Below are 13,687 nucleotides of genomic sequence, written 5' to 3'. Positions count from 1 at the left end.
GAGAAGTGTCATGGGCCTCCTGCCTCCACTCAGTACCTCTGGGCAGCCTTTTTTGCTCACCTCCCATGAGCGTTCCCTCATCCTCTTGACGGTAGCAAATCTCTCCTTAGCTAAGGAAATGTGGTATCTTTTACAAATTTCTATTACCCCTACACTGTATCATTGTACAAATAATACTATATTGATATGAAATATTTTAACTCTATATTTGGAGAAATTTAGATTCCAAGTAAATATGTTAAAACCCTAAAGTTATATAGACACTGGTTGGAAAAAGTTCATTCTGGTATTTGAGAGAAATCTCACTTTTGGTAAGCATAGACTTTTTCAGGAAGTGAAGAGAAAGTCAGGCAGGAAAGTGAGGGAGAGGGGACGAGTTCATTATTTTTCCAATGAGTTTTTAAGACTTGCAGGGGCAGGATTTGCAACTTTTAATTAGTTAAAAGTTTCCAGTGGTGTCAAAGGAAATGGCATGAGTTATTTTGATAAAAGGTTGTAAATGAAATCCACATTTTTGATCAGTCTTCTGAATGTTGACTATTCCAAATACTAATTTATGCTGGCCTCTTTAACGTCAGCTATGAACAATGCATTATAGTGAAGTTGATCTAATTTGAACCACAGATTGGGAATAATCAGAAGTTGTTTTGTTAATATTAAGCCTAAGCTTTAATTTTCAACGTATACAAATTCAATTAAGACCCACAAAAGGCAACAGTGTGTTTTCTGAAAGGAACATTCCACAGGTTCACATTCACACTCCTGTTAATGAATCCGTTATTATGTAGATCAGCACTGAGCTTTAAGACAAGAAATCATCTGATTCTATAGTTGCTATAGCTAAGCATTTAATTTCTGCATAACAAGCTAAAAAATATTTGGGAGAAATTTTCCAAGATAAATATGACAAAATACGTCTCCCAAGATATTAAGCAGTTAGGGCAAAATGACTGACTCACCTATAGTTTTAAATAATGTACACTGAAATGTCAAGTCTAGAATCAGCAAAAACAAAATTGGCTTAATAAATAAAGATAAAAATCCACCAGGCTTTAACACCTGAGAAGAATAGAGCAAAATAATTAGGTTCATTATTAGGTGTAATTCTGCCCTGACAAGGGTCGCATAAGCACTGCTTTTAATACTGTGACCTTCCAAAGCTTGCCTGGCCAGCTACTTTCTTCTGTAACGATTGTGTGTTTTGTGTGTGTTTGTTTCTCTGATTGGGTTACTTCTTCAAGCACCTTTTCTGGTTGGATGTGAAAGGTTCGCACCTGTCCTTCTTGAGACATGGTTTGCAGTCTCAGTGTTGGTAATGCAGAGTACATGGTGTCTATATTTGTGTAAGCAAGGATCACATTTTCTCTGAGAAAGTGATTTTGACATTTTCTTACATTCACATCAGTTCCAAAATTTGTAATTAGCTCTTCTAAGCTGACTGGGGTGCCAGGACTTGGCAAACTCATGTCCTAAAGCATCAGTGAACCTGCTGCAGCACAACACCGTCACCCAGCCCTCTTCTCACGACTTCATAACTTTCATTTTAGAGGCCAATCTTATTTATGTAAATTTCTAGACCTAATGGTGCAAATGTCCTTTCCCTTCTGGGTGGCATGAAAAATGTAATAAATGCGAAATCAGAATGATGTATGTCTGGTAGCATCTTTCTATTGCTACATGATAAATTAATTGCGATCTTTAGGTTTTGGATTACATCTAGGAATTAAATTGTTGTATTTCAATTATCAGGAAAATCTGTATATATATATACAGATTTATATGACTTTCAGATGACACAGGGCCTCTTCAAAGAAATAACGATACAAAGGTCGAAGGTGAATGATGGTGGCAGGGAGGCGGTGTCCCCGAGGAGTGAGCCATCTGTAACCCCTGCAGTTTTGTCTCTGTGGCAGCTCTAAAATGGACTCTGCTTGCGAGTTCACTTCCAAGATTCTTCCTTTTAGCATTCAGATAAAAGCCTGCACGTGGGTTCTGTCTTATGATATTCTCAGAGGGGAAGCAACCGAGCCTTCCTGAATAGTTGTTCTCCAATGCTAATCATAGTGAAGCAAGTAGACTCTGAAGAGGCCATGGCGATAAGGTGTTTTAAACAAGTCTTAATTGTGCAGCTGTCTTTATGTACGCATTCCCATTGAAGAACATTCCTTTTGTTTTTTGACCTGGCTAACATCAGTTTTTAAATCTTGATCTGTCGAAAGGAGAGGAATATTAGACACCTTTTCTGAAATGTGCTGTTTTTCATGTTTCTGGCTCAACACCATCAGCATTGTTGAGTCACATGATCTGCCCTACTCCGTTGATGGATCTCCGCTCTGTTGCCTTGTTGACTGCACGAAGACACACTGCTTCTCACTACCTGTCCATCCTGGAGCCCCGTCCCGATTCATCTACAGGATTTATGGTGAAGTGAATCAGGAGCGAATCCGGAGGGTATATAGATAAAACAACGGTTGTGTATGGACAAATGGACGCTCCCCATTCTAGTCTTTTAAAAATAGTTCGAATCATGCTAGATATAAATTGCTTCTTTTCAAATATTTGACGCTTGTCACAAGAGATTTATATTCACCTTTTTAAAAAAGATTCATTTATTTTTATTGGAAAGTCAGATATGCAGAGAGGAAGAAAGACAGAAAGATCTTCTGTCCACTGATTCGCTCCCCAAGTGACCACAGCCCCCCTAGCTGAGCAGATCCAATACCAGGAACCTGGAGCCTCTTCCAGGTCTCCCACGTGGGTGCAGAGTCTTAAGGTTTGGGCTGTCCGTGACTGCCTTCCCAGGCTACAGGCAGGGAGCTGGATGGTAAGAGGGGCTGCTGGAATTAGAACCGGCGCCCATATGGGAACCCAGCGAGTGCAAGGTGCGAACTTTACTCACTAGGCTACTGAGCGGGGCCGTGTATTTACCTTTTTAAAACACAAATTTGAAGTAACTACTATTGGTATTCATAGTAAAGGAATGGCAAAAGTCATTTTTTTTGTAAAAGTTTCTATGTTTTATTCAAATTATTCACAGTAGCTTTCTTTATAAATAATATTTCTTTTAGGTTTCATTTATTTTGGATAATGATATGGGAATGCTGCCTAAGATACTGCCCAAGATGAAGTGGCCACTTCAGTGGCTCACAAGGCTTGCTTCCCCCTTGGGACTGGTATTCCATCAAGCACCAGTTCCTGTCCTGCATTCTTCAGTTCTGATCTAGCTCACTCTTCAAGCCAAGGAAGGCACCAGAGGAAACCCTGCATCCATGCGGGGATCGACGCAAAGTTTGAAATCAGCTCAGCTCTCGCCATGGTGGCTATTTTGGGGATTAAGCTTCATCTCTCCATTTCTCCTTTGTTCTTTAAATCTGCCTTTCAAATAATTAAAAAAAAATAAAAACCTGGTAATAAGGAAAGCAATTATATGTACTATCACATAATACTAGCAGATCATTTATAATAACAGTAATTAAATAGGCAAACCGGAATTGTTCATTCATTTTTGAAATTATTTTGTTTTCCCATTAAACCAGCTTTCTCATGTGTTCAGCAACAGGGAGAGACAGTTTGACATTGAGACTCTCAGTGTCTCTGGATGGAGATAACAGAAGAAGAGTTCACAATGTTCTCTACGAGAGCTCTTCTGTGAAAAAAAATTCTCCTGTGTACATAAAGATCCAGGAAGAAGACAGCTGAGTTGGACCCAGAGCAATAGCCTAGCAGCTACAGTCCTCACCCTACAGGGGCTGGGATCCCATATGGGTGCTGGTTCTAATCCTGACTGCTCCACTTCCCATCCAGCTCCCTGCTTGTGGCCTGGGAAAGCAGTTGAGGATGGCCCAAAGCCTTGGGACCCTGCATACGTGTGGGAAACTGGGAAGAAGCTCCTGGCTCCTGGTTTCAGATTGGCTCAGCTCTGGCTGTTGCGGCTTCTTGGGGAGTAATCAGTGGATGGAAGAGCTTCCTTTCTGTCCTCCTCTGTATATCTGACTTTCCAACAATAAAATAAAGACAAATCTTTAAAATAGAATAGCTAAATTGTTTTTATATAAGTTGGAAAAAGAGGTGGTTGAGTGCAAGTAAACACGTTAACAAATTCTGTTTATAGAGAAGTTTGTGAGCCTTAATCTCCCATCATTTATTATAAGAATTTTACTTTTCTCTTGCTAAAAGGAAGGTAATTCTTAGAAGGCAATTTCACTGTCATTTGTAAGGAAGAGTGATCTCAGCACCCTTCCTGCGTCACCTGTTTTCCAAAATAGTCAACATTCCAGAGAGACACGTGTTGGTGCGCCATGTGACTGAAATTATTCACATGCTTTAGAGAAGTTTCAGAGCCAAATTTGTGAAGAATTTTTTGTTTTGACTAATTGTTCAATTAAGATGCAATAAGGACACACTTCTCACTGCCATTAATAAGCTTTACAGATATTTCCTAATTTATTAGCAACAGATTCTTAAAAGATTTTCTGTTACCATTTCCACATTCATTAATCAGAATGTGACTCATTAAGTCATTCTACTTTTGAAAGCAAAGTTCATTTACATGCGGACATTAATTTTTAATTGTAATTAAGGTTTTTGCATGTGAAACAGATGTTCCTCCTCCTACTTTTGCTTGTACTTCCTGAATAAATTTATCATCCTAATAAAATACTCAAATGTTATGAATACTTCCTGGCTATTCTGAATATAAATAAAATGTATAAAATCAGTGTATTTAAACTCCTACCATATAGATTATTTTCTATAAGAAAACTACAAGGAAGAAACCATAAGAAGGAACTTTTAAAGCACATAAATATTAACTTTCATATCAGAAAGCACGACTTTAACATCACTTAAGACTTGGGAGACATTCCAGCGGCAGCATGATGGACTTGGGAAAATTCCTGAAAGACACTCATTGTGAGACAGGAGGAGAGAACAGAAGGAAGGGGAGGGAACCGAGAGGGGGGAGGGAACCCCAGCGCCAACTAAACTGTATCAAAAAACAATTTAAAAATCATTGTTAAAAAAAAAAAACTTGGGCAAACACATGATCCATAGTGTGTGTTCATGTCGCATGCATGCTACTTCTCCCTGTGTGTGCTCTGTGGTGCGCGTGCACCCGCCTTTACAGTACTGCATTGTGCAAAGTGCTGTTTGCCTCTTCTGCAGGCCTCATGACAGCTTATCATCTGTGCCTCTTTGTAAGGACTTCCGACAACAAATGGTCTAACAGAAAATAGAAATCCTCTTTGGCAACAAATGATTGATTTCTTTTAATTATTTTAGGGAATTTAACATTGAGGGAGTGTCTATTGTATATTAGATCAGGTTATTTCAAATTGTGCACTGAAGGTGAATTATGGGTTCATTTTTAATAAAAAATATGACATGTGAATTATTTCACACTGGAAGGTAGTATAACACTTGTTTTCCAAGGTTTTCTTTGCTTACAAACAGTACGTTAAATCTAACACTCGCTGTACAACCACAGGACAACAATTGAACTATTTTGCATTTTGCATGTTTAAATCATTGAGGGAGCATTTGCCTCTTCACATAGAGGAGAATGGTTTATGTCCTTAGATGACCTTTTGAACACTTCATCTCTGCTAACTTTAACAATGAAATGAAATTCAATGGAAATTGCGTTCCTGTCGTATGTGATTCAGAGTGAATACGGACTCTCCAAATCAGCACACATGAGATATAAGGACGCATAGCTGACTGGGCAGAACAAAACAAGCAGAGTGTGGGAGGAAAACCAGATTTAGTACTTAAAGAATGGGATTTCATAGACGCTAGGAAACAAGTAAGAAAGCAAGACCTTCACACTGACGCATGAACAACAGCTGCAACGAAGAGGGAAAAGGCCGATGAGAACCCTGCAAGAGGTCATTGAACAGAGAAGCGAGGCTCCCCCACAACACTGGCATTTTTTCTTACAAGCGAGTTGGACTCTGCAAAGAGGCTGGCACTCCATGCACAGCAATCTTGGTGAAGGAGTTGTCTCCATGAGATCACAAAATGTCCAGGCAAGTTCTGATTTAAAAATAAGAAGGAGAGTAGAAGAAGCAGGAGGTCTCTTAAGCCAACTTGCCACACTTTGGACAACTGTCTACGCCCACAATGCTGTGGTACCGGTAGATGGCAGAACATCAGCCTCGTGACTGCTGCGGAAGGACTGTACCGGTGTGAGAATATGGCAGAACACAGTTGGGGTGGGGTCGGGGTGGAGAGGGTACAATAAATGTCCAAAACATTGCCAAATCTTAAACAGCTGTGAGGAATCAATGACAATTAAAAAGGTGTAACTTTTTTTTCCCCCCAAAAGCAAACCTGGAATTATTTGGAGGAAGCTTTTGAAAACTAAGTGTATGAGAAAAGAGAAAAATGAAAGTACAATGACCGTTTTAAAATGGCATAGACTGAGAAAGTAAACAATAACAACAAGAAAAACAAAAACACACAATATATCATGCAATGTGCAAAATGAGGTCTGCAAAGAGCTTTGTTGCTTAATATCATTTTGGTTCATTTTTCCTGAGATTGTGTTTCCAGTGGCCATAATCTATCGAACTGTGTTTGCCCAAAAAGTAGTTTTCTTAGCACATACTTCAAAAAAAAGACTCATAATTTCTTACATGGAAATTTACTTTTTGAAAAAACACTCTATCAGGATTATTATGGAAGTGTGATTTCTGGGGGTGGTTTAGGAAATGACCTTAGAGATGCTGTTGCCATGGGTGTGATTTGGCACGGCAGCTAAACCTCTGTCTCGGATGCTTGTGTCTTAGAGTAGGTGTCACGACCTGACTGAGCTCCCAAGTCCAGCTTCCCGTTAACGCACACCCTGAGCAGTGGTACACGCGAGGTCAAGTACTTGGGTCCTTGCCAGCCACATGGTTAACGCAGAGCAAGTTCCAGGCTCTTGGTTTTGGTTTGGCCTAATCTGGCTTTGTGTTGGTAATTTTTTGTGAAGAGACAGATGGGGATATTTCTGCCTAAATGTCTGTCTCTCTGACTTTCCAACAACAGTAAATTAACATAACATGAGATTTCTTCTGCTCATGAATAGATTACACAGGTACTGTTTATAATTGCTTCTTATAATCTATATCTTGTCTTTAGCAGTGCTTTCTTCATAGACGCTTTCACGGCTTTTCATAGCTGTTTTATTCAGACAGCTGGCTGATTTCCTTTTTCTAAAGATTCGAGTATTGTTATTTGAAAAATAGAGCTACAAAGAGAGAAGTGACAGAAAGAGCAATGTTTATATTCCCCGGTTCTCGCCTCAGACGCACCAATGGCCAGTGCTGGGACAGGTTCAAGACAAGAACCAGGGGCTTCTTCCCTGCCTTTTTTGAGTGAAGCGACCCAAGGGCTTTGGCACACCTGCGCTGCCTTCCCAGGTCATTGGCAGTAGGGAAGCCAGAACTCAAACTGGCATCCATAAAGATGCTGGCAGGACAGGAAGAAGCTTAGCTTGCTATGGCATGTCTCTGGCCCCAATCTGTTTATTTATTATTTTATTTTATGACATAGTTCCATAGGCTCTGAGACTTCCCCTACCCCCTCCCCAAATCCTCCCTCCATATTGATTTCATCTATATTATCACAATAGTATAGTTCATAAACAGTCGTAGTTCCATCATTGCAGGCATGGACCATGCAGAGTCCAGCATCTTACTGTCAAGATAAATGTAACAGTTGCATTAGGAGTCCGTCTTTGATCAGAAAGCAGAGATGGCAGAATATCCTAACAACTAGATATGATAGCTTCCAATAGTGACGATACATCCCCTTAAATGAAAAGTCACAATATAAAATCAACAACAGGAAGAAAAATGGAAATTTACAACATTATAAAGTTAAATAACATGCTGCTGAGTGACTAATGTGTTAGAACTTGCAAATTCTTAACCAAGTCCTGTAACTACTTTATTGACATTTTAATTTTAGCTTATACATAACCAATTGCTGTAAACCTTAAAATGGTTGTAGGCTACTATTCATTTGTCTCCAGTCCTTTTTTTAATGTTTATATTTAGCATTTTATAGTATTCAGTCGATGTTTTACTGAACTTCGTGAATTTTAGGATAATACAAACAGGGTTATAACTCTAACAAGCCATCTATTAACAATTGATGAGCAGAACAGTTTTAGGAGGAGTGCACAGAGAAATCGCCTATAACTTAGTGAGGAATAACTGTTCTTTGTGTCCTACCTAGTGAGGTATATGAGAATCCAAGCTGACTTTTTATTGTCTGTTCTAACATTTCCATATTCATCTCTCTGTCTATCTGATCTAATTTAGGGGCCTCCAGCGCAACCCTGATGGTCAGTACAAGAGAGGATGGGGAGCCAAAGTTGGAACTAAGTAAGGAGCAGAGAAAGCTCCTCTCCTGAGTCTTGAAGGAAGTTTACTATTCTTCTGTCTCTGAGGACCACCTGGGGCTCCTGGCTGTTGTTCTGATGTCATTAGACGCCTTAAGGAGGGTTCTGGGCTTCTTCCATCCTGTGTGGGAGATTCGTTATGGGATGGTTGACCTCAGAGTTCTCGGCCTGCCAGGGTATTCAAATTCCCTGTGATCCTCTTGGCAGTTGGGAGTACTTTTTATTTTAAAAGAACTTTGTGTTTTGAAAATTAGAGTAAGAGAGAGAAAGAGCCAGAGAGAGAGGGAGAGAATGACAGAGATACTCCATTTATGTGTTCATTTACCACATATCCACAATGGCCAACGCTGGCCAAAGCCAGGACAAGGAACTCAGATAAAGGCAGGGACTCAGTACTTTGCCATATTCTGCTGTGTTTCCCAACCATTAGCAGGGAGCTGGATCAGAAATGGAACAGATGGTGCAGGAACTGGCACCCATTGGCATGCCAATGCTGCCAGCTTGGGTTGATCAGCTGCACAACACTGGCTCCCAAAGACACAATCTTAAGAATATAACAGAATTTTCTGCCCAGTGTCCCTTCCTCCTGTTTTATTTCTCTCTTCCTCTCTATCTCTTTCTCTAGTTTTGCAACTGCATGTTTTCAATTTACTTTACACCCCTGGGTTTAATGAGAGGTAGAATAAGTGACCTGCATGGCAGAGAAGCCAGAACCATAAGTTGGCAGTAGAGAATAAAGGATTCAGAAGACAGTGGTACGCTTATGAAGCGTTAAAAGCTGAGCCAGTGGTTCAGTGCAGTGGTTCAATTGCCTATTCCTCTCACTCGCAAGTGCCTGGATCTTGTATGGACAGCAGTTCGTGTCATGACTGCTGCACTTCCCATCCAGCTCTCTGCTTGTGGCCTGGGGCAGGGCAGGCAACAGCACTGAGACCCTGTGCTTGCATGGGAGACCAGGAGGAGGCTTCTGCCTTCGGATTGGCTAGGTTACAGCAATTTGGAAAGTGAACTAGGGAATGAAAGATCTTTCTCTCTGTTTCTCCTTCTTTCTGTAGAATCTGCCTTTCCAATGAAAATAAATAATAAACGTTTAAAAAAGAAAGACCAATCAAGTACACAGCAGAGCTGTTGTGCTGCGGTTCTGCAAGGAGTAGGAAGGCTGTCCGCTACTTCCAATTCTGTAGAGTTTATATCTGGATGTGAAATTATGGTATCCCTTAGTAATGCTAATTTTAATTTTGTGAGAAACTGCCACACTTTAAAAAAAAAGATTTTTTTATTTTATTTTTATTACAAAGTCAGATATACAGAGAGGAGGAGAGAGAGAGAGGAAGATATTCCGTCTGATGACTCACCCCCCAAGTGGCCGTAACGGCCAGTGCTGAGCTGATCCAAAGCCAGGAGCCAGGAACTTCTTCCAGATCTCCCATGCGGGTGCAGGAATCCCAAGACTTTGGCCCATCCTCGACTGCTTTCTCAGGCCACAAGCTGGGAGCTGGATGGGAAGTGGAGCTGCCAGGATTAGAACCGGCGCCCATATGGGATTCCAGTGCATTCAAGGCGAGGACTTTAGTTGTTAGGCCACAGCACCGGGCCCATAAAGTACTCTTTCTTCATCATTAGATTTATGATTTTTAAAATTTTCCCAAAGTGGGCCCGGCGGCGTGGCCTAGCTGCTAAAGTCCTCGCCTTGAGGGCCCCGGGATCCCATATGGGCGCCGGTTCTGGTCCCGGCAGCTCCACTTCCCATCCAGCTCCCTGCTTGTGGCCTGGGAAAGCAGTTGAAGACGGCCCGATGCTTTGGGACCCTGCACCCATGTGTGCGACCCGGAAGAGGTTCCAGGTTCCCAGCTTCGGATCGGCGTGCATCGGCCCGTTGCGGCTCACTTGGGGAGTGAATCATTGGACGGAGGATCTTCCTCTCTGTCTCTTCTCCTCTGTGTATATCTGGCTGTAATAAAAAATGAATAAATCTTTAAAAAAAAAAATTTTCCCAAAGTTTACAATGTCTTTCAGTTTTAGCCAGCTGTTTTTCCCTTTCATTTGTTCCTTCTATGAGGGGAACTGTATTATGTTGTATTTTGGTATGCATTTTCTAAATGAATGGTTGTAAGTGAGCATCTTTGCATGTGCTTATTGTTGACTACTATGTCTATTTAGATGGTAGGTACTCATTTGCTTAATATTGAACTGGGTTATTTGTTGTTTTGTGGTTATTGATTTTAATAATTCTCAACATATTCTGGACATTAATAATCACATAAATAATTCAAAAATATATTCTGGGCCTGACACAGTAGCTTAGTGCTAAAATCCTCGCCTTGAACATGTCAGAATCCCATATGGGCTCTGGTTCTAATCCTGGTGGCCCCACATCTCATCCAGTTCCTTTTCTGTGGCCTAGGAGGGCAGTCAAGGAAGGCCGAAAGCCTTGGGACTCTGCATCCATGTGGGAGATTTGGAAGATGCTTCTGACTCCTGGCTCCTGTCTTAGGTTTGGTGCAAGTCTGACCTTTGAGGCTACTTGTGGAATGAATCATTGGATGGAAAATTTTTCTGTCTCTTCTCTTCTCTGTATATCTGACTTTCCAATAAAAAAGTATTTATGATATATATATACACATATATCCTTACATTTTGTGGTTGACGTTTTAAACATGTTTTTGACGGACAATCGTTTTAAGTTGTGTTTGTTTACTTGAAAGGTAGACTTACAGGGAGAGTGAAAAATACACACACAGAAAAAACACAGAGTAATATTTTGCTCCAGGACTTGGCCAAGCCATGTTGGTACTCCCTGCAGGTCTCCCACATGGCTGATAGGACCCCAAATACTTTGGCACCTTCCTCTGTTTCACAGCAGAAAGAAGCTAAATCCAAGCAGAATGACTGTCATGGATATTGGCTTAACAAGCAGCACCATGGTAAGGAACAACAAATACAAAATTACAAACAAAATAAAACAAATATATATGTGTGTGTATGTATACACATATATATTTATATATGTATGGAGCACACTTTGGAGTTGTTTTACTCTGTCATTGTTACCATATCTAATAAATTATTATCAATTCCAATATTTAACTTTTAGTTGAATTTTTTTCTATTGATAGAAATATTTGGCACTTACATATAAATCTTTGAACTACTTTGATTATATTCTTGTAAATAATCTTAATAAATGATCCAGTTCCTTTTGCATGTAAATATCAAATTTGCTTAGAACCATTTATTGCATTGATTGTCCATTCCTTATTGTATTGTCTTGGGAAATTGTCAAAATTATCTGACAATGTAAAAGAGAAAGTTTATTTCCGAGAGTTCCGTTCTTTCCATTCTGTTGCACTCATTATTCATGTTGCAGTTGATGCTAGCACTACGCGGTTCTGGTTGCCTATTATCTATGTAGTGTGTTAGAAATCAGGAAATGTATGTATTACACATATACTCTTCTTTCTGGATTGTTTTGAATATTTTGAGTTCCTTTAGAAATATGAATTTGAGAACAATTCCTAAGTAAAAATCATGGATATTTTGAGAGGAATTAAATTGTATATTTAGCTCACTTGCAGTAATATTGACACCTTAAGTATATTAAAAATTCTATTCCATTACATTGGATGTATTTCCATTTGGCTTATTCATTTCCACTTTGGTCTCTTTATTTCTGCAATGATGTCTTGCTTTTGTTATATAAGTGTTTCAACTTGTTGCATAATAATGTTATTCTTTTGAAGCTATTATAAATGGAATTACTTTCATAATTTCTGTTGTAGATTATTCAGTTTCAATGCCCAGAAATGTAATAGATTTTTGCATGTAGAATTCACTTACTAGTCTTGACACTGCACTTGCAGAAATTCTAATGCTGTGATGTTTGCAGACAGATAAAATGCTCATTCTCATTTTGTAATTTTGATGCCTTTGGTTTTATTTCTATTGCCTAAGTATTCTTGCTAGAGCCTTTAGTGCTACAATACTAAAGTGAATAAAATGAGATTAAGTATTCTAGATTTTTTCCTTGCTTGGGAAGACAAGTTTTCAGTTCACCAAGAGTGTTGACTTCGATGTCACATTTTCTCTCTGATTTTACTTTGTTGAAATAGTCTCTATTGATATTTTATACAGTGCTTATATGATGAAAACGTATAGGATGCTTTGAGTACTTTCACATCCATGGCAAAATACGTGTTTTTCATTCATTGTTAAGTCATACATCACATTGATCAATTTTCATATATTAAGCTGTTACTAATTAATTTATATTTTATTGTAAAATACTAGTTTTAATTTATATTATAGCTAAATAAATAGTGCTACATTAAATAACAGGTACGAAAATGTAAAGAGAAAAGGCCAGATTTCAGTAGGAACACAGACTAGGACTATAGGTAAGAATCAAGTGGAAAAAATGTTTATTTCATTCACATAGGTAAATCTTAAAATAGTCATGGATATTTACTTCTTATACAAGTCTAAAACTCTTAAAATGTATTAACCAGTCTATTGGCTGAAATCCTACAGACACCGAAAAAGCCTTTATGTTCTTATAGGTGCTGAATTAAAACAAAGTGAAAATCTGTGACAGCTTTCCTAAAGTATGTTTCATAAACTTTGCTTTAAATTTGCTTTGAATCATTCTTGCATCCTGGGACTAAATCTCACACAGTGATGGTGTGAAATACTTCTATCATCCGTGTGTGTGTTGCAGGGAATTTGAAATATGTGCCCCATATGTAATGTATCCATATTTTTATTTTCTGATCTATATAATTTTTATAAATAGGGGTGGAGTCACCCCAACAACATTATCAGATCGTCATTTTTTTATAATTGTTAATTTTCTGTTAAAAAAACCTATAACGTGGCTAACATACGTTCTAACCCTAATAGGAACACCTTCCTCTCATGTCACCTCTTTTAAACCTGTAAAGAGATCCCACTCTTTCCCCTTGAGAGATCAGTGCGATCAGTATTAATTCATTTCCAGAAGATCATGGAAATACAACTTTTTTACCCCAAGGAAACATTTATTTTCTATTTCATTGATGACTATGTCCAGTTAGTCTCAACACATGTAATTAGAATGTCCTTAATATTTTGGACCTTCAAGTCTATGTAGTTTATTCTGAAGATTGGAAAAGTTCTTACAATATTTCAGTTTATGATTGTTTTTAATTGTAACATATTCATGACTTATTTTCATAAAGTTTCTTAAGAACAGGACCAACATTTTCTATTAAGCAAAAATATGGTTCAGAGTAAGTCAGTATATCCCCCCTAAGCCCACCAAGG

Source organism: Ochotona princeps, chromosome 3 (genome assembly GCF_030435755.1).
Source record: "Ochotona princeps isolate mOchPri1 chromosome 3, mOchPri1.hap1, whole genome shotgun sequence".
Lineage (NCBI taxonomy): Eukaryota > Metazoa > Chordata > Mammalia > Lagomorpha > Ochotonidae > Ochotona > Ochotona princeps.
Note: the sequence above shows the minus strand (reverse complement) of the source record.